At 40.5% G+C, this 22,830-nt stretch overlaps 1 protein-coding gene across 2 annotated transcripts in view; it reads left to right on the top strand.

Moving 5' to 3' along the window:
- The window catches only part of STARD13 (StAR-related lipid transfer (START) domain containing 13), a 113,084-nt gene that overhangs the window by 5,675 nt on the left and 84,579 nt on the right, over nucleotides 1-22,830 (top strand). The window contains exon 1 of one of the 2 annotated variants that reach the window (XM_012642146.1): nucleotides 14,783-15,014. The exons of the other annotated variant lie outside the window; for it this stretch is intronic. The gene's annotated coding sequence lies outside the window, so the exon portion shown is untranslated. Of the gene's footprint in view, nucleotides 1-14,782; nucleotides 15,015-22,830 lie in introns of those variants that run through there. 2 annotated transcript variants of the gene reach the window in all.

The following is a 22,830-nucleotide window of genomic DNA, read 5'->3' as shown; positions in this document are numbered from 1 at the left end:
ATTAAAATGTTTTAAGTATATTTGACCTATACAAGCAGAAATGAATTACATATGAGCTTCTAAAATATATCCAGGTTATTTTTAGTTTTGTTTTATGACAGCAACATACAAACATCATTCTGGAAGAAACAAAGTGGGAGCTCTGGATTGCAGTGTAGTATCTGAACTGCTGTCCTCAGATAACTCCTGAACATCTTTCCCCAGACTCTTAGTACTGCCAATACGTGCTGGGTAATCTAGGACTAGCTGGATGACTTCCACCAGAGGTCGTTTTAGTTGGCTGTCAGATCTTAACTAAATGAATCTGTGGTCTGTTTTCAGAAATGAAATTCCAAGTAATCGCAAAGTAGAAAATGGATTCCTGGCCCCTCTTTCCCTTTGAAAGTTATTGTACTTACCCATCGTTTAATTTATCAGCGCTTCACAGGCTGGGGATCCAACTTGAAATCAATCTAGTCTTGAGAAGAGTCAGCCTGGGAACAAATAAGAATTACAGCAGTTAGACTCAGGGCCACGTTTCTTCAGATGACTGAGACATTCTCTCTGTGACATTATTTATTACCGAAGAGGAATTTTGAACATTTTGCTGGGTGCTAAAAATTTCAAATGGCTCAGAATTTTTAGGACCTTGCCATTTGTATGTTATGTGATAGCAGATATCACTGTCTTCTTCTTCATCTTTAACATAGAGAACTAAGAAAGAGAAAGAAATAAAGAAACCCAGTAGAAGTGGACATTAAGTGTGTTGTAAGAAAGGGAAACAGAAGGTACTTCTGGAAATGTTCTGTGTCTGTTACTATTATGTATTGGCTGCATGTGTATACTGCACAGGGCCTAAAGTTTAGAAGGGCCTGGAGCTGGGTTTAATGTTCTGCTGTTGCTATCTTGAATTATTATTAATATTTAAAATTGTAGTAACATACACATAACATAAAATTTGCCATCTCAACCATTTTTAAGTGTACAGATCAGTAGTATTAAGTATACTCACATTCCTGTGCAACCAATCTCCAGAACTTTTCTCATCGTGCAAAACAGAAACTCTATACACATGAAACAACTCCCCATTCTCCATTCTCCAGCTTCTGACAACCACCATTCTACTTTCTGTGTCTATGAGTTTCACTTCTCCAGGTACTTCCTATAAATGGAATCATACAATATTTGTCTTTTTGCACCTGGCTTATTTCACTTAGCATAATATCCTCCAGGTTCATCCATGTTGTAGCATGTGTCAGAACTTCCTTGCTTTATGAAACTGAATAATATTCCATTGCAAGTGTGTGCTACATTTTGTTTATCCATTCATCTGTTGATGGACATTGAGTTACTTCTATCCTTTGGTTATTGTGAATAATGCTACCATGAATGTGGATGCACAAATATCTGTTTGAGATAACATTTATTAATATTTTTGAGCAAGTGGCCTGTGTTTTCATTTTTCACTGAGATCCACAAGTTATGCAGCCTGTTTGGGGGCAGGGGGAGTGGGATGAGAGTGAGCTGGAGCTCCAGGGAGGAGTTGAATTGGCTAAACAGAGGAACAGGAGGAGGGGTCCACTCAGAGGACCAGCATGAACCCAACTCAGAGAGAGAGAAACATCAAGAAAAATTGATAAGTTTTTACCCTATTTCTAATTAGTTGCAAAAAGTAATGATGATATTATTCAGCCTCAAAAAGGAAAGAAATTCTGACACATGCTACAACATGGATAAACCTTGAAGACAATACACAAAGTGAAATAAGCCAGTTACAAACATACAAACCCTGTGTGATTCCACCTACGTGAGGTACCTGGAGAAGTCAAACTCATAGAGACAGAAAGTAGAATGGTGGGTGCCAAGGGCTGGGGAATGAGGAATGGGGAGTTATTGTTTAATGGGTATAGAGTTTCTGTTTTGCAAGATGAAAAAAGTTCTGCATAGTGGTTGCACAAGAATGTGAATATATTATACTTAACACTGCTGAACTGTATACTTAAAAATGGTTGAGATGGTAAATTTCATGTTATGTATCTTTACTACAATTTTTTTAAAAAACTGATGATGAGTGTTTTTATTTCAGTCGTCCATATGCTATTGAATACTCTTCCAGGGCTTATCCAAAGGGATGGTAGGGGTTAGGGGTGGCGGTGGGGGGAAGTTAACTGTTGTAATGAATGTGAAAACGACTGTGAGCCCATCTAACTGCTCCACCGATGTGCATGTAAATCTTTCACCCGTTCTTGCAATTTTCTATAACCTTTGATTTCTCCATTCACTTTATAGACAGCAAACATTTTCTGTTAATATAGAAATGCTATTCTTTTATCACCTGTGTTAATTATAGGAATCATTAATGACATGGTATAATCTATTAGAAGAATACGTTGACTTTCAGTCACCTGTTTTCTAAAGATAGCAAATATTAAATGTATTCATTTTTATAAGGGATTGTCTCCACCCTTATAGGGAATACTCATCGTCTACAACCAGCTAACACTCATTCTCTAGAACCTAAAATAATAATTAATTACAGTCTCTTTCCTCTGAATTTCAGTTGAATGTATTTCATGACACTGAGGAAACTCATTCACTTACTATTTTTGAAAGTTTGCTAGCCCTTAAGTTTGCTGGGTGTTTTTCAGTTAGTTTTCATGTGCGTTCTTCCACCATGTGGTTCACCTGGTGTACACTTGAATGCCTATCACGTGCCCAGCATTGCCCTAGCCACTGAAGACATATATCAACGTTCAGAACAGAAAGACATCCCTGCCTTGTGGAGTTTTTACTCTGGGCAGAGATGGGCATTTAGGCAAAAAAGTGAGCAAGCAGTACGAACGTAAAATGTACTGTGGAAGAAAAAAAGTAAAGCGGGAAAGAGGCTGTGATTATAACTTTTTGATAAGGTGCGATGGGAATGTGATGTAGAAGTGGTCCTTCTGTCCATCAGCTTCCCATCCAGAACTCGCACCTGTCATTTTCATTCTTGATCCCTCCCCTTCCCTAACTGTGGTCACGCCCTTGAACCATGATGTACCACATGGTGATTGTCTCCCTCAATCCACGGAAAATTATTTTGAGATTTCTTTTAATTACTCTCATATCCACCCCCTAGCATCTTACATAGTACTCTGTGTACAATAAGTATAGTAAACATATTTGTCGTATTTTTTAAATTAGGGAGGGAAGATGCTCTGTAAATTTCCAATGCCTTTATTTTTAGTCATCCAAGTTTCAGGTTTACCTTTAGCTTCTCTTTTTAAAGAAAAAATCTTACAGTTATTCTCAGTTTTTTCAGCGCTGTATTGTTCAGTATAACCAAACACGGAATGATGTGATCTAATATGTATTTATCACAGTGTCCTTCTCTTTTTAATATCAAAATCTCAAAGCCAAGCCTTAAGAATATATAAACAGCTCTTCACAGACAACTAAATGAAAGATAAGTAGATGTGCTATGATAGTACCATCTTGAATTTATATAGTACCCTTGCTGTGTTAAGGTGTTGGCGGAATTCTTTTTATTTAACTGTTTTATTTAACAGAGAGTTTAAACAGGTTGCTGTAAGTCAGACAAGCGAAGTGAAACAGGCATCATAGTGTAGGGATAGTGTGGGCTTTGGAATTACATGCTTTGGAGTGAGAGCTGGATTTGAATACAGAGTGAGCTACTTCTGTGTATCTTTTAACACCAAGTAAATCTCTGAGTTTTAGTTTCCTCCTCTGTAAAATAGGGATAAAATGAGGTGTGTGTGTGTGTGAGTGTGTGACGGGTGTATGTGTGTGTGTAACATAGCCTGGTCCAAGCTTTGATATTAAGTAGACACTCAGTAAATGTTAATATTTGTTTCTTGCTCAGAAAACAAATGCTCTCCCCATCACTCAGCCTCTTTAGAAATAAATCATAACTTCCCTGATTTACCTGTCCTGCTGGACTGAGAGCTTCCTTTTGGAAAGAACCATGCTTTTTTTTCTTTTTTTTTAATCTCTGGCCCCAGCACAGTTCCTGGGCTTGTAATTTTTGTAGTAAAGCTGCATTTAAAAAAATTTAATATTAAGTGTAGCTTTAAAAATATTTTTAATGAAGATATTTCCTATTTCTGACTCAGTTCATTCTTCCCTAAAGAGGCAACACTCTCCTCCCTCGCTTTCTTGGCATGTTCACCCTGAGTCCTCCTGCTTTGGAAGAGCCATCGGACGAGGCCCAGTGGCCCTGCACAGCACGGAGCGCAGAAGCTCCGGTGGTGCCCTCCTCTTGACCCGTGAAGCTTTAGGGCCTGCTGCCCCCACGAGTGTCACTGTGCTTGTACCATGAGTGCAGTCAGATGTCACAGCAGCCGCTCTGGCTTCTTGCCCAGAAAACAAATGCTTTCCCCATTGCTCAGCCTCAGAAGGGGCACGTTTGGCAGGAGCAGGCTGGATGGAGGGGGTTTTGAAGAGGCCGAGCAATGGAGGTGGAGGCAGGAGGCAGGAGGCTCTCCCACTTTGAAGCCACCAGGGCTGGCAGGTCTCCGGTCTGCCCACCCCCCAAGTGGCATGTCAGTACTCAATTTGCACGTCATCAAAAATAAGGAACTGGGGAGAGAGGAGATGGCTTTTCAGATCTTATGTCCTGTGTGCTATGATGGGTGACATATGGTCAAATATTACCAACCATATTCTTGATCCTAAAAAATGGTCTGGTCCGTCTCTGGTTTTAGAATGGCCTGCACTCAACTGCTTTAGGGAAATGATACTCTCTCTTCTTTTTATGACAAGGAAAGTAAGGTTTCTCTACTTCCTCTAGTCTCCCATTCCAGTAGCTCTTAAATCATGTGTAAGCCATGAAGCAGCCACGTGTCCGGGTGATGAAAGTGTCTTTAAATATCATGAGCATTACTATGTCCAAGCATCATGGATCCAAACTCTGACTGTATCATGATCAAAAGAACAGAGTGTCATCAGGTTTGGGATAAAAAAAATAAGTCATGCTATATTACAAAGTGAAAGAATGCTTATAGGTTACCAGAGGACACTGGAAAGTTGGCTGGCAGTTGAAATAGGTGATTGATCTTGACTGTTTTTGTTTTGTTTTGTAGAAGTAAAGCAAATGTTAGTCTTGTGGGGTTAAGATGGGCTGGGAATAAGAGGACATGCTTCAAGCATGGGGACTTTAGCATGACTCCAACAAAGCAGAAACATGTCTGCTGATGAAATGTGGTCTTTTAAAGGAAGAATCCTTAAGTGAAAGCAAGATCCCAGCAATCAGAGACTAGCAGGCTAAGATCTAGGTGCTCCTCTTTTTTCCCTAAAAAAACTCTTTCTACTTCTGAATCCTCTGACGCAATCACCTCTTAGCTGGGTGAAACATTTTCTTCTTCTCTAAATATATTCTTTTGCAAGGAGCAACGGTTTGTGTGTCTTAGGGGAAAACTACAGTAGAACGTAATGCTTCCAAAGCATTTAAACAAGATTCCGTTTCCCTGGAAACCGGGCCCTTTCCTGCTGGTTGTACACATTTTTCATAGGAGCACCTGCGAAAGGAGATCAGTAGCCCCTGAATCTCTTGACAGTGAAGGCCCCCTTGAAACTCAAAATGACTGTGGTGTTATGAAGTACACCTTAGTGGCTTAAAAAACTCATACACTGCACAGCACTGAAAATGTTTGGTCTTAGCTACCATTACAAAAGAAGGGAGTGTGTGTGTGTGTGTGTGTGTGTGTGTGTGTGTGTGTGTGTGTATAAGGTGATGGGAAAGAAAATCTGGAATTTATTAAAAACTAGGGTTTTTAATAAGTTCTGAAATCACTGAAGGGTTGTGGGAGCTAGCAAATGCAGTTATCACTCAGTGCTGATGTTCCTGCGTTCGGCTTCCTGGGAACATTAGAGTAGAATAGCTAATCTTTTGTGGCCAGCACTGCTTGCCTGTGTTGATAAGTGTGATTAACAACTTTAAAAGTCAAATATGTTAGCAAATGCCTTATAGCTGCCAGGAATGCTTATGGCCACCCACGTTTCACAGCAAAATGAGAAACACGTTTCAGGAGGCCAGGATTCCTAGACCTTTTATTTTTTTTTATTATTTTTTTTTATTTCAGCATATTATGGGGATACAGATGTTTAGGTTAAGTATGTTGCCCTTCCCCCACCTCCCCCCCTAAGTCCAAGTTTCAAATATGTCCATCCTTCAGGTGGTGCACATTGTACTCTTTGTGTATGCAAATACCCATCCTCTCCACCCTCCTCCCCCCTCCCCCTGCCCAACATCCAATAGATGTTATTCTTATATGTGCACTTATGTGTTGATCAGTTAATACCAATTTGATGGTGAGTACATGTGGTGCTTGTCTTTCCATTCTTGGGATACCTCACTTAGTAGAATGTGTTCCAGCTCTATCCAGGAGTATACAAGAGGTGCTATATCACCATTGTTTCCTAGACCTTTTAGATGAGTAAGTATGCCTCCAAGTTTGGTCGTTAAGTTGGTTTCAATCAAATCACGTAGAGCTATTGTTAGAAAGCAGTCAGATATAAACCCAAAAATGAGAAATGTGCTTTTTGTTCACAAGGTTGTAAAAAGATAATGTTCATTATAGTTTCAGAATCTTCTTTAACTCTGCTTTCACCTCAAATTTTCAAAGTGAACTTTAAAGGAGATGCTTGAATTTTTTAGAAATTTCGTTGCACAATCCAATTTTTGATGCTAACCCTGAATAAAAGTCAAAACTCTAGGGTATATGAGAATTGGGTGAGGCAGTGATAGGTGAAGTAATCCTCAAAGCAGTGGAAGAAATCCAGCTTAGGAAGTGATCAGCCTGGTGGCTTCCACATGACCAGGGGCTTTGTTCTTCCCAAATTGCAGCTTCACTATTGATGCTCATTAGCATCTTAATTAAAACAGGCTCTGTGCTAAGTGTTATACCAAGGAAGTCCGGATTTCGGTGCCCAGGATTAAAGAAACCAGCACTGAAAACTGAAAGCAGTATAAGATGTGATATTTACCGGTCAAGGGGTTAGTCGGCAGTAGGGGTGAAAGGACAAGATAAGCCTAGAATTAGGGTAATCAATCCTGAAGCGCAGTAGTGCCAGTTCCAAGATGCAAATCCATTCTTGTAGTATTGCCATGAGCACAATGCATGAAATTGCCTCACCCCAGCAGGTAGTTTATGCTTTCTGCCTCGCTGTGGACTTGCACTGCTCTGCGGCTGCTGAATGCTAGCACTGCACACACATACTTTCCCTAGCACGAGAGAGCCAGAGTAGATTCCATTCTCAGCAGCAGAAACAAACATTAGGTTCTCTGGAGCATCAGATTTGTAGGAAAGATGCTGATGTGACAGAAATTCTTTTTTTTATCACTGACATCCTTCTGAGCCTCTATTTTGAACAGTTATTCTTATACCACGTAATTGCGTTTTTCTGTTTTCAATACTACTTCCTAATGCATGATTGCCTTTTTGCTGACAAGATCTTCCCCCTGCCCTCCATTATTCTTTTTAGGTAATATAAGCCATAGTGTGTAACTTTTGGAATTTTACAAATACTGAAATAGAAATCATATATGTACAGTGGAACATCCACAGAGATAAGGCAGCACTGACATTGTCGAACTGCACCTGATGTGGAGTTCGGTTCTTACTTGAATTCCATGTACAGCTGGCATTGCTCCTACAGTTCATTTTCAGAGCCCTTGTGCTCCAGATGTGCTGTCTGACTTTTCTTATGGAATCTTTTTAGATGAAGGAAGTGGGAAGAGTCAGAACCAATAACCTAAGTAGCCAAGCACATTACCTTGATTTGCTTCAAAATAAGAACATGCGAGAGACAGGAGGTAGGCTGCCTAGATCTAGAAACATAATGGTTTCACCAAACTTTCCATTTTAAACAACTTACTAACAAAAAAGTGAACATTTATAATTTTATAAGGAAGGGTAACATTTTTCCCAGAAAAATAAAGGCAATTTAATAATAGTAGAAATTATATGATAGATTGTTATGCCTGTTTCAGAATGTAAAATGTTAGAAGAGGAGTTTGTGGAGTGGTTTGTTTTCAGAGTACACTATAAACATAGGTTTGTTTGATTCTCAACATTACCTGGAATGCTGGCTACTGAAATTGTGTTAGAGGCATACGTAGTATTCTGAGAACCTGAGAAACACGAGTTGCAACTTGAAAATGGGCTCCATGACCCCACAGACTGTGGGAAGTCCCAAAGCCCTCCTTATACACATCTGCACCTGCCTGTACCTGCCTGCAGGGCCCCTGAGGATCAGTACATGTCGCCACTTGCTCATGTTCTGGGTGCACGTGTGTCCAGGCAACTCAGTGGGCAAATCTGAAAGTTCCACATTTCCGTTGCTATAAATAAGAACAGCTCAACAGTAGAAGGTGGCATTTATTTTCTGCCTAAAACGGGGTAGAAAACAAGACAGGCATATTCTGAATAGCTGTGTGCATGCTAGAGCAACAGTCTGTCACCTTCAGGAAGTGAAATACTTGCATTCTACTCAATGAATTTTTTCATTTATGAGTTTGCGTATTCACTCACCCAAGCATCTATTCTACCGCACTGCCTAGGATGTAAAACTGTTGGAGAGGAAGGGGCAGATCTGTCAGCTTCGGGTGGACAAGCGATCCACCCAGGAAGGCACAGGCATGCTTCTGAGGACAGTTTGGAGCAATGCGCCTCCCTCAACCCCGGACCACACTTTTGACTACAATAGTCACTTGGGTGACTAAGCTAAGATAGTAGCTTCCTTATTTGTTCATTTGAAGATCTCCAAAGCATATTGTTAAATGAACAAAATAAATCTGAGAATAATACAAATGATATGATTCTGTTTCAGTGAATAAGAATTGTCTTATGGGTATGTAACATGGGTATATATGTGCATGCATATATAGACATGTGTATATTTTACATGCATAAAATATGTACACATATGCACACACACACACACGTACAGTTGGCCCTCTGTTTTCATGGGTTCTGCATCTGTGTATTCAACCAGCCAAGGATTGAAAATATTTTTTTAATTGAGTCTGTATTGAACATATACAGATTTTTTTTCTTGTCAAACAATACAGTATAACTATTTACGTAGCATTTACACTGTATTAGGTATTATAAGTAATCTAGAGATGATTTAAAGTACATGGGAGGACATGTGTAGATTCAATGCAAATACTACACCATTTTATGACAAGGACTTAAGCATTTGTGGATTTTGGTATCTCAGGGGTGTCCTGGAGCCAATCCCCCATGGGCACCAAGAGACTGTGTGTGTGTGTGTGTGCATGTATGTTCAGAAGGATATACACATCAAACTATTAATAGTTACTACCTCCAGGGAGGCAAGTGAAATTAGGAGTTGAGAATAAAAATGGGCTTTTACTGTTTTAGTCTATACTTCTTTATTGTTTGAATATTTTACAATGAGCATTATTTGGTGTCATTAAAATATTTTTAAGAAAATATTTTAAAGAACATTTATATTTTAATATATTTAATGTTTTATGTAATATTTTTAGACAATATTTTAAGGACTATTTTATTAGTTATTAAAATGTGTTAGATATTCTTTGATTTTACTCTGTGAAAATAAAATAATTTATTAAAAATGAGTGAACCTATCCTATACTATAACTATACTTTCACATTTATAATTATAGTCATAGCATAATGCAGATAATTAAATAACAATAGTAGATTTCTGGTATGTTTTTTCTAATTCATTTTGGCCAAGAAATTGGTGAATTTCTCAGTATCCAAGATCTAAACCAGATATGACCAAAAAGATGTTATTTTTGTTCTGGGTTCTTTGGTCAAGCAAACTTTGGAACTTTTACTGATACTCTTTAATGTCCTGTGGGTTTCATGCTGTCTTTATTGGCGACTTAATGTAATCAAATTGGCCATGCACAACTCTTAGGTTTTTTTGGCAGATAATGGTAGCTAAAGAAGAAGTTTTAAGGCAAAAGAGAATCAACTACTCTCCCCAAAACCTCACACCATGTCATATTGATAACCAAATGCAGGATTAAATTCTGTCAGATATACAAACATTGATTAACAAGCAACACACACACATAAGTTCATAAAAACTGCGTGCAGGCTTGAAGAAGTCCCAGCTCTTCACTTTCCTTTTAGATGCTTCAACCGCAGCCTTACATAAAAGGTTTACCCAAGGCTTAAGGCAAACACTGAGATTCCAAGGGCAGATGCTGTCACTCTTATAGCCAGGATCAGGCAAGGAGAGCCCTCCAGAACTCATGGATCATTTAGGGATTTAGACTAGGGCATTATCACAAGAGATATACAGGTAAAGGTTTTACTGCATTTTTACATTGAGTATGTTTAGCCAGTCCATCAACAGTAATGATTTCCACCAATCAAAACCCATTCTGGCATTCAGAATGCTAACTGGAGGTTATTGATGAAGAAATGGTAACCTCGGGGCTTATAACAGCCAATTCTGAAGTAGAGGTTCCCTCTTTAGAATGCCAGCTAAACTGTTTTATCTCCCAGACTTTGAATGCTTGATTAGATGCTAGCGGTGCCTGTGTTATAGCTTAACCTAAGTAACACACACATAATATCGCACCATATATGCTCAAGTATTTTAAATTACAGACAAGTACTACAATTAGCTATTCTTGCAGAGAATTCTCAGTTCCTTGATTTGTGGTTAATCAAAGTCAACCCTTCGAGTGTAGCCATAATCACCTATATTTTTAAAATTCTAACTATGGAACGATAGATAGCATGTGTTGAATGTTTATGGCAAGCTCTGTTGCAAGCATTTTACATATATTAACCTACTTAATCTGTACAACAACCCTAAGATGGGTACCATTATCATCCATGTAACAACACGGGATCATAAGCAACTTGTCCAAGTTCACCCAGCTTGTACCAGCAGAGCTGAGATTAGAATCCAGGCATTTGGGACATTAAGTGCAGTTTTTTCACTGCATTGAAGAGGGAACACACTCTTATCCATGAAGCCATACTGCCATCACCAGCTGGGAAATACTGCTGTTAATTTACTCTTGCGCGGATTTTGTGCACAAGGCAAATTGTCTACATCCTGTTACTTTGGAACGGCCCCTCCCTTGAAGTTCAGTGCTCCTCTGTGGAGTCCTGCTTCCTCAGTGTGCTGTCCTCTCTGCAGAGCTGATGAAAGTGTTTCATAGTCAAGCCTAGCTCTTTGCAAAGAAGAAAGCAAAGTCCCCAAGGAGCCATATCCATTGTCTCTAGGGTCCTTCTGACCTTGTCCCTTCAGGTAACACTTAACTGCTGTTGCCCGCGTTTGCTGTTGAACTTGCACACCCCCTCTTGTGCAACGGGACTCTACTTCTTGCATGCGGTCATTAGAGATGCCCTGCCATTCAGAAGAAAGGGAATGATGATTGAGTCCTTAACTTAAGGAACACAAGACTGAGGACCAGCAGATCTGTCCTAATTATTACTGCTGTGCTTGGTTTATGGACTTGCAGTGCACTTACACCTGGGTATGAATGTTCCTTGGAATAGTTAACTGACTTCTTAGGCCTAGAGTTTGAAAAAAAATGGGAAGCTTCAGATGTCATGCTGTTCGCTCTGCCATCCGGTATAATCCTTAAAGGCACTTTTAGGTCCCAAACATGGGTGGTGTTGCTGTTTGTTCCCTTTCTAATGCTGATTTGCTCAGGCACACAGGTTCTTGGGTTTTGACCATGAGAGTGGTCAGGGCTAGGTTAGTCAGGTTTCTTGTACCTTCGAGCTGGTGGTTGTGAGCAAAGCTGCCACATACATTTGGGTAGGTTGTACACTGCACAACTCTAGGTTGTCCTGGTCCTGGGGAACCAGGTGCCAATACAGGAGCATAGTGCAAATCCTGAGGTCCCTGCCTGTGCTCATGCTGTTCCCCACTATTTTCGTTCCTTTGCCATGAATTTACTCCCTGCCTACAACTTCTCTTCTATATGTACTCTGTAACCACTAGCAATCTGGTGCCTATCCCCACACACTACAACAGCTCTCTTCTAGCTGCATAAGTATTTTAAATGGCTGCAAAATACTTCACTATATGGCTGTACCATAATCTATTTGTACTAAATACCTATTGGTGGGCATTTAAGTGATTTTCAATCTTTTACAATTATGAATAATGCCAAAATAAAAACTTGCATATATTTGTACACCTGTCTGTAAATATCTCCAGGAAAAATTCTGTGGATTTCCTTTGACGCATCTTCCCCAACTCTCATGCCTTTCTAGTTGCCTCTAGCACCCTTCCTGTTGTCACCAGCCTCCTCCTAGTTCAGACTTCCTGACTTCTTGCTTAAATCATTGCAGTAGCCTCCTAAGTGGGTCATTCTACCTACTCCTCCCTTTGTAATCCATCCTAAGCACGGTTTCTAGATCTCACAGCTCAGATTAAGTTAACACCTGTGCTCAAAGGTTCCCAGTTGCTGCTTGAGCTTGGTAGTAACTCCCCACACCCCCTCCCAGCATTCAAGGCCTACCATATATGGTACCTTCTCATCTTTGGAGACTTGATTCCCCCTGTGTCCCCCTCTGCCTCGGTAGTGCCAGATGGTGCACGAGTTCCCGGGCTCACCTTGCCTCCTGTCTCTTCGGGTGCTTTAGAGTTCACTGCCTGCTCTGGGAGTGTCCCTCTCTTTGGAGTATCCTCCCTCGTCTCTGCCTGGGCAGCTTTGTGCCACCACCCTCGTCATGTTTCTGGATTCCCCCACTCCTGCTCCCCAGTCTTGGCTCCTTCTACCTCCTGCTACCCTCATATCCTGTTTTAGGTTATGATTGCACGTGCTCTTGCAGACCAGCTGCTCCAGAGGGAGTTGACAGCATGCATCCTCTGGGGTGGCTGGCATAGCATGCCTTGCACATTATAGGAGTAAAAAAAAAAAAAAAAAGAGTGATTATTAGATTAGATCTTCACAGTTGGCAAATTCCCTTACCCAAGATTGGCATAATCCTTCAGCTTGGAGACAAGAGATCACACCTGAAGCTCTTATGAAAGTAGATTAATTTCCCAGGGTATTTAGTCAAGAACACAGAAACTCAATGGCAGTGAAGTGCCCGGCAGAGTAGGAGCAGGCACAGCCCCCTCGTCCACCTTTCCTTGGGGGCAGGGGGTCGCAATTGCCTGTCACACAGTCCTCATGGAGCAGGGTCCTCCTGGAGTTGGAAAGCTTACTTCTTGGTAGCCACAGCAAGCAAGGACTTGCAACACCATTTAGTAGGAATTTACCCGAAAAACCCATGCACTCTCATTAAAGGGATGTTTACAGACATCCTAGTTCTTGACTCAAGCTCATTGTCACAGGATGACGTTGTCACGGGAGGAAGTGGGGATGGGAGGAGGTGGGGGGTGAGTGTGGAAAGCCAGATCAGATCAGGGCTCCCTGAACAAAATCTTACCTTTCAGTGACTCAGAAAGCCTCTCTCCCTACCAAGCCCAAGCTCACCCTCTTCTCTAGTCCATTCACTGACTTACTGGACAGACACCAATTGTGTGTGTCCCTGCCCTGAAGGGCTCACTGACTAATGGCACATGACACTTCCAGGATTCTGTGGAGTGAGAACGTGGATGGAGCACCAAGGTGTCAGACTTTCACTACTCAGCCCCGCTCCGATCTCTGTTTACCGTATTTTCTCTCTCACTGCAGAGTTCAAATATTGAGAATCTGAGTTGCCGTTGTCCTCAGCATGCACTTTATATGGTGCACCCTATTCCCAGGATCCTTTTATTGTTAGCTCTCCTTATCATGGGCTGTGGTATTTTGCTCGGTATCATCCTTTGCCAGATTAAATATTTATATGTATTTAATATTCTCTCTGTTGTTAAAAAGAACAATATGAGCATTTCACAATAACGACAAAGTACTTTATCATCTTCATTTAATCTTGCAGTCGTCTGTGAGGTCTCCAGGGCATACTCTGTTCCTTTCATGTTCAATGACACCGCCGAGAAATAAAACTGAGACTTGAATCTGGATCTTCTGACTCTGAATTCTAGTACAGTATTCAAATCTTTAGCCTTAGTTTAGGAACACTCACATGTGCTATTTGCACCCAAAGTGTGGTCTCTACTAGCTGATAAAGTTCGATTACTGTTAACTGTGCCAAATATGTAAGTCTATAATGCACCGTTTGTCCTGCTAATTTATAGAACAGACAGGTTGTTCCAGGGTGGCCAGTTCAACCCCACTTGGTAGGAGTTAACCCGGTGATACAATTCTCTCATCTAGAACCTGAAATGCCTCCTGTGCATACTCCTGATTCACCAGTTTCACTGCGAGTGTAAATACCAGCGAATCCTGTTGCTTAGGGTGTAATGTCATTGGAATGTGAATAAGGACCTGAGTGTTAGGAGAGAAAATTACACAGGCACCAATTTTGTAATGTCCTATTTTGGTGATTTCTCCTTTTCCATTTTTTTCCCTTGGAAGTGGTTTTCACAATTTTAACATATTAAAAATTATTTTGTCTTGGGTGTCTGTGTATATTTCAGTCCTGGGCATCTTGTTTTGAGTCTTATTAGGCATGGAAAAACCTAAGCCAGGTTTAAAATGCTTCCTCCTCTCCTGTGAAGTTTTAGTCTCACTTAAAATTGGATTTGTTATATAACCAAGGCACCTGACACTGGTGGCAGGGGGACCTAGGAGAAGGAGCGCCCCTCTTGGTTTGCGATAGACTGGCACCGTTTTCCTCTGATACGTGCCAGAGCAGCAGAGCCAGTTTTAAAAGAGAGGATTTATAGGAAATCCAGCTGTGAGTTTTCATTTTTTCTCTTAGAGCTGGAGGCGGGGCCAAAACCAGGCACACCATTGATCAGGCTAGAGTGATGTGGACAAGTCTCACAGACAACAGCCAAGCACAGAGGAAATATTAGCTGGCAGAGATAATGAAGAGAAAACACTCGGTGACAGATGCACCGTCTGTCAGTTTCTGAGGAGCAGTTTTCAAGAAAGCAGAAAATGAAATGAAGAAGAGAGGGGTTTTGTTCCAAAGGTACAGCACAGCCTAAGGACATTTTTAAACAAAGTAAGTTTGTGTGCCATGGAAAAAGAGGTCGTGGTGGTGGGAAAGACAACAGTTACTTCCTATTTGGATCGTGAGTTTTGCTATTGATATATAAAGTTTTCTGTGTAGTGGATTTGATATTTAGAAAAACATTCTTTTCACAAGAACTTGATTTAAAATTAAAAGGCAGTGCCTGTCACTTTGGTTATTCACTTCAAAAACATTTGAAAGTTACTAATAAGATTTATTTTACTTTTATTTAATCTCAGAGATACTTGTTTTATTTCAGACTACAAATATAGATAAGGACTTCTCTCCTTCCTTCCTTCCTTCCTACCTTCCCTCCTTCCTTCTTCTCTTTCTTTTTTTTTAAACTAAGGGCAAAATTATCTATATTTTTCCTCAAAGTCAATTTAGTGAGAAAGTGACCCACCTTTCAGATGTAAGAGGCTGGCAATAAATACTGTCTGTTAGGATGCTTAATTCCATGGGAGAGGTTACTTAAATAGCCTTGAATGTGACCTAGACTTCTCATGTACCTTCCAAATAATGTTAGTGATGCTGACATCGTTTTAAAGGAAGCTGCTTCTGAATCTTTAGTTATCTTTCTCTAGAAGTCCATTACCCTCTTCCAGAGCACAAACTACCATATAAAACAATCCTGCTATTTATGTCTCATATGTTTTCCGATGTCTTCGTTTTCAAAGTTGGACTCGTGCCGTTTGTAATTGTATGTCCCATCTAAGTGGTTTGCATTCTATGGCTGGGATTGTCTAATTCTGAAGGGATCTAAGGCAGCAATTTGGGATGGTGAGATTCTACGAGCAATGGCAAAAAGTTTTCAAGGGGCTCACACGAGCCCCTTGATTGGCAAAAGGCGATTCTCTTACAATCCACACAGGCAGAAAGGGACTTATTTAGCATCTGCGTTAGCAGGCTGTCTCATCCAAGCCAGAAGTGGAAGCACTGGCTGTAAACTCGCAAAAGCAGAAACCACTCAGTGTTATGGCCCAATATGGATGTCGGAGCTCTGTAGCATGTGTGGGAAAATGGCCACAGGCCAACGTCTGGAATCATTTATCTTCTGGTAAAGCTTAGAAGACAACTGTTTTATGCATTTTGCAGAAATCCTCACTGATTGATTTCATTTACATAGAGTGGGCACAGAGACTGATGGTGGGGACACCTACACGAGGGGGAGGAGTATTGATCTATTTCTGCTTTTCCTGACATCCTGGTCTCCTTAGTGTTCTTAGCACCTTTGAATGAGACCGTGCTGTTACTGACAACCATATGGTTTCTGCAGGGCCTTTCCACACGTTTCGTAAGAAATACCACATTTATGTCTTTTCTTCTTGGGGAAATCAGAAACTGAAGGTTTTGTCTTACTTTCTTTTCAGTAGTTTAACCTGTTTCCTGCAGTCTAGATTTGGAAAAATGAGAGGAAGAAAATCTGAGTAGACAGGGTTCTCCGTAGACTCAGAGCAACCTGTGCATTTAGCGGTGTGCGCCTGGTCTGTGCGATGCTGGCACACGCGGTTGTTGATGTGTAGATTCCTATCTGCATGCGAGGGACTCATCTGTGCCAGCCAGCCTATTTTGTGTGAGCTAGACTCACATGTGCCGACACATGCTGACATGTGACAGGGTAGCACCCAGACCTGTTTTTCTAATGTGTAAAAGAATTTTTGCCAACTTCTGACAGTACCCACATCAGATGCTGCGGAGACATTTTAAATTAATTGCAAGGATCAAGGTAGCAGTCAGAAACCTTGGATTTCAGCCACTGCCTTATGCTGCCTAACTTTGTGACCTTGAGGGAGATAATTAACCTTTTCATAAATCTGTTTCACTGCTTACAAATATAGTAAGTAATTCTAGCCATCTCTGTCTCCCAGAGACATTTCAAACATTAGTAAGATTATTTATAATGCATCTTGTGCTACTAGCTTTTAGTACATGTGTCATTTATGAAATTGCCTTTATTTTTTTAGACAGAACTTCTGCACAACACTGAAAAAGCAAAGCACTCGGAATCATTAAAAACCAAATTCCATAGTCTTACGTAGAAGTAGTGTTGTTTGTAGGAGACTCTCGAAGTTACTTGCACTCCTCTTTTTTCTCTATGTGGAATTATTCTTTGATTTTCTCATCACAATTCCTAGCATTGTATAAATTACTCATTTCCTCAAATAGGTTCAAGTTTTAGAAATTGGGTTAAAATTGGTACAAGACTGCTTTGATCTAGAATGGTTGAATATGTGTAATTTTTAAACTTCTTAATATAATGAAAATGTATGGTAGTGCAAATTAAGGTACCTAATATTTTCTTACATTTTAATGATACACGTGTATATACCACCTAAAAATAAATATGTTTATCTTCATATATATACACTATCTTTCGAAATAATCCAATAAAAGTGACAGCACAATAGCATATAAAATATTGAGTAAAAGATAGGAGTCATTAGTGCATTTTCATTTTAAATCATGTTCATTGTAAAAGATGAACATGATAGCAGCTTAGTATAGTGCAAAGGACATCAGAAGTCAGACCTGCCGATCTCAGCTGCCAACACCACTTTGCTGCACACAGAACTAGGGTGCTGTTCAGCGAACACAGGGGTGGTGACCCCTGGAATCGTGAAACGTGGCAGCTTTACTCAACCGTGTGACCTTGGGCAAGTCACTTAGCCCCACTGCCCCCAGCTCTGCTGCTGCAGTATGGGAATAAGAATGCATGTCTTACCACACATGCTGGTTGGGAGGCTCAAATGACATAATGTGTATGAAAATGCTTTGAAAACTTTAAAGCCGTTTAAAGTCACTAAACATTCACATCTTCCTTTCTTCCCTTTCTTAATAAATCCTGACCATCATTCAAGGGCTTATCTTAGCCCTTGTCCTTTTGTGATCCTATCAAAGGTGTTTTTCTGTGGAGCCCGCAGATCACTTCTCAGAAAGAACCAGTTTTGCCACCCACCAGGTGACCTCACTGTTATCCCCCATGTTTTCACACCTCCGTGCTCTCCTAACTTCAGTCCAGTGGACTCTACTAAATACTTTCTTGACTAATTTCCAACATTCCCCTTATCCTCCAAAGCTACCTTAAACATCACTAGCCTTCAAAACCTTCTCCAACACCATTCCTCTACAGAATTAGAGCCCTCTTCTTTCACGGTTTCCTTGATATAAACTTCTTGTTCTATTTCATTCTTTGTTTACACACCTTCCTCCCTTCCTAGGCTCCTCAAAGACAGGGGAAGTGCCATGCTGCTGTGATTTCCTGCTGCTTACTGGAGTTTTTCACATCTGATTGGTGTTCAAGTAATGTTTGCTGAATGAATGAAAGAGTCAGTCTTTCTACATCTTTCCTTTGTGGTGACTGTCATTACGCACCTTTTGGGACAGAATCCAGGAACCCATTTGTGTGTCTGGAATAATTTGACCTTTATAGTGTAATAACATGTAGACGGTTTTAGGCTGGGAACCTAAGATTCCAACAACACAAAGCCCAATATATAATCACCAGTAGATAAATTGTTAACTTTCTAATCCTATCTGAATCCTGCTAATCACACTTAGATAACTAAAAATTAAAACTATCATCCAACTGTCTCTCTTCTTGGAGAGGCTTGATATATCTGTAGCTAGTTATGTTTTAAAAAGAAAATCTGACCATCTTTTTGAAAGGCAGTTTGGCAGTATTTATCAAGACCCTCTGATACAGTAATTCTCCTTCCAGGAAATTATCTTAAAGAAATTGTAAAAAAAAAATAGACAAAACTTTCTGAACAAAGATGTTTGGCATATTATTCGTAAATAAAATGAAAAATGGCCAATAAGTGACCAACATTATTTTTATAATCAGAAAATAATTCTTAAGAATTCAAAGGTTGCCTGATCAATTATGTGCTAATTATATTGGTCCGAGGGCCATTTTTTTAAGGTACTTTACTCAGAATCAAGGATATACTTGGAGCAATCAAGTTTAGCAACTTCTCAACCAGTCTTCTAATTTTATTACTCTCCTTTTTTAAAAATTTTTGAAAATGTTGAAAATAAGATAAACTTCAAGGCCAAGGTTTGAAAATTCTTTGACAGAACAATAATCTTAGCATCAGGAAGGGCCTAGAAGGCTTGTCTCATCCCTTTTCATTCAAAACTAGACTGTCACAGAGACAGAAACTCTGACTGGTTTAACTTTTCTCTTGAGCTAAGGTTTAAAACAGTTAAGAAGAAAACTTGAGTCTACTTGTTAAATGACGATGAAGGAAACTATGTAAATTGTAGAAGTTTTTTGTAATCTCTCATTTAATCCCTTTTTACAGGGAATAACTGGCAGAGGTAAAGCCATGTTATCATAATAGTTTCTGTGTGTTATTTCAGGATAAACCGCAGAAATACCGGGAATAGCCTCCAACCAAATCAGGGTTGTGTAGTCTGTTGAATGTGGAGCTGAATAAGCAGCCCCAGATTGGGTGGGGCCGTGCCACTGAGATGCACCCCAGGTCACCCACCTCTGTCTTCAGCGGGGGACGGTTTCTGTTTTCAATTCTTGGAATAATACTTAAAATGCATCCCCACTAATAGCACCACCCCCTGAAGGTCTCGGTAAAGGGGCCAGAGCAAAGGATCACTAGTGGGCAGGAACATTTTTCCATCCATCTTGTGCTAAAAGCATAGGGAAGCACGTGTCTTCTTTAAGCACGTTTCTAAGTGGTCCTGTTAGGATGTATGTTCCATGTGCTGCAGAAGAAGTGATACAAGTCCTCTGCTTCAAAAAGTTCATTGTTTAAATGGCGAAAGAATGGCAACTTCAAAAATGAATACAAACACAGTAATAAATACACAAGTAAATCCCCGAATGAGCTAAAACTAAGCAAACATACAATGTCAGTGCCAGCAGGTTGAGGGTGGAAGGAACAGGGGAAAGTGGAGTCCTGAGAGGTTTATCCTACAGGAAACCGAAATCTTAATGATTAGGAGAGCTCCTTGAAGCGGCCTCGTCCTCAGTGAAGCTTTGGAAGACTGAGGAGAAGCCTTCATGAGGCAGCATGGTGGCTCGTGCCTTCCAGTGGCTTGCACGTTCAAATGGTGGGCAGCACAGGGTGGGCTGGTTATTTATCTGCACTGGAGCGGAGCCAATTACGGGAGCTGGAAGGGAACGAGAGAGCAAGCTACTAGAAAGACTCAATATCCTCCAGCCCCAGAGGCGAGGCCGTATAGGATGCCAAGGAAGGGCGTGAGTGCTGTCAGCATGCCAGAGAGGAAGAGTGAGAGGGGACAAGGGGTTACCTTCAGGCCTTCGGAGAGACCTGTTTATTCTGCACTCAGCAAGGGGCCAGAGGACCCTGTTCGTTGCTCACAGGCCCTAGAATTCGAACTCACTCTACTGCTTCAGCAAAATTGTGCTATAAAAAATTCTTGGAATTATTGGTTCTCTACTCCCCACAAGAAAACAATGATTTAGAACAATTTCCCGAGAACTGCTGTTCTTTCCACATGTGCTTATTATCCTGCATCCTGGTCCGTTTGCGCTGGGCCCAGACAGTGACTGGCTGTATACATTACAGGACGTGCCGGGGGAGGAGAAACCCAGCATGCAGATGAGATACAATTTCTTTAATTAACCATAAATTACTCCATGAAAAGAACCCTTATATAACACTGAGACGTCCTGACTGATGTTCTTTGGGTCTTGCAAGTACTTGAATAAAACCACAAAAGATTTAAACAATAGTGGGAGCTCAGTTTAAATAAAAGCAGTTTATTTTTAGCTAAGGATCAAACTCCAGATTAAGTGACCTCTCTGTGCCAGGCATTACAACAGAGAGAAAGAAGATATGGTATCTCCTGCTTCATGTTAGTTTAAGCTATAGTGTTACTTTTCTTTCCAGTCTCACTGCCATTCACTTATTTGGTGTTGGTGTATTACCTCTACAAAGGACCTAAATGTGTACCTTACTATAACTCTCTGGTCTCAAAATCCACAGCTTAGTGACATTATATATTCATTTAAACACACATTTCATGAGCATCTACTATGTGCAAGGAACTACAAAAAAGAAACAGGCCTATAATGTCTTCTCAAGGATGTTATAGTCCCATCTTGGGCACAATTTAAGAAAGAATGATTTTTATGCTGATTATTATTATTTTATGCTGGAAACATCCATAGATCTCAGTAGGAGGCAAAGGAGGGGATAGATACTCAAGATCAAAGGATATATGTCTAAAAACACAAAGACGTTAAAGCATTGAATGTGTTCAAAATAAACGAGTAGCCCCAGTTTGGCTACACGTTAGGATATATGTAGAGATAGCTGTGCCGGGAAATGAGGTTGGAAAGGCACATGAGGACTAGATTTTTTTAAAGGGTTTTAGATTTTATTTAATAAATTATGTGTAGTTACTGACAATTTATGATGAGGGTAGTGATTTCCAAATTGTAATTTAGGGTGAATATTGTGGTAGAAGGATGCGTTAGAGACACCATTTATAGGTCCATTGCAGAAATCCAGCCATCCATCCATTCATTCAACTATTGGGTGCCTACCATGTGCTAGGCCCAATTTTAGGCTATGGAGATACAGGAATAAACAAAACAAAAAAACAAAGTTTCCTGCCTCATGGAGCTTATATAAGTAGCATATACTAATTTAAGGGAACTGTGTTTATTTTAGTGATAACTGATAAAGAGAAGAAATAAAACAGGGAAAGGTGGTATGCATGTGAGAGAGAGGTTAACGTTTTTTCACTGCACAGAACAAATGCAAGGTAACTGAGGAAGGTGTCCTGGAGAGGGGGACTTGAGTGAAGACCCGAAGGAAGAAGAGTTTAGGCAGGATCTGTAAATGTCTGGGCTAAGAGTGCATCAAGCGGAGGAAACAAACAGGGCTGAGCCTGGGTTCCTTGAGAGCTGACAGGCTAGTTGGGGCAGAGAGGGCAGAAAACGGAAAAGGACTGAGAAGAGCTGTTTCAACAAAGCATCCCTTGGTGACTGGTGGGTTTGGTTAATAAAGAATAAGTCAAAGACAACTTGGGTTTTCTCTGAATGACTTAGGTTGATATATTTGTCATTAAGACTGTCCTACAGCTTTGTAGGATGGCCTTGATAAATTCATCAAGGAGGGGCAGTCAGCTAAGAGTGAATTAGTAGCATGGTATCAGGGCTGGGACGGGGAAATCCCATCCCAGGTTTTGGTCTAGCTTCTGGGAGGAAGAGGAAAAGGACCTTCCTAGGTAGGAATACAAGGATCGATGAACAGCGTTTTTGCTTAACTATGGCTTGTTTATCCATTCAGCAAACATGCATTAGCACTTACTGCACTGAATGCTGAACGTGCAGAGCTGGGATATGCTTGCTGACAGAGAGGAAAGGGAATATTTGTAAATATATGAAGTTTGCTCCTTTATCAAATTTGAGAGAATGAGGTAGCATAAATATTTAACTCTGACAACAAGCCCACAAGTTTTATTAGGCTGATTCTCAAGACGTTCATTTGTTTTAAAAACTTTCTCTTTCCTTGTCTATCAAGCTAACTCAACCAGAACCAAATAGCTGTATTCTTCAGCAATTGACCCTCCCTAAATTTGTCCGTAGAACTGAGTTTCCAACCAATGTGCTTTGAGGGTGCCTTACATGGGATATGAGTGTACTTTGAATGGGTAATAGATGTGCTGAAGATACTGACCCCCTCTGCCTTGGGCTGGCTGAGTAGGACCGGGGGTGGCCAAAGGCTTGGTCTGGTAACCTTGGGCTTCCCGTAGCCCAGTAGTTTGTCCAGCAAGCAGTGCAGACACACGGTGTGTGCCACGTGTGGAACAGGTC

Source organism: Propithecus coquereli, unplaced genomic scaffold, assembly GCF_000956105.1.
Source record: "Propithecus coquereli isolate 6110/MARCELLA unplaced genomic scaffold, Pcoq_1.0 Scaffold175, whole genome shotgun sequence".
In the NCBI taxonomy this organism is placed as follows: Eukaryota; Metazoa; Chordata; class Mammalia; order Primates; family Indriidae; genus Propithecus; species Propithecus coquereli.
This window is presented reverse-complemented; position numbering and strand designations above follow the sequence as displayed.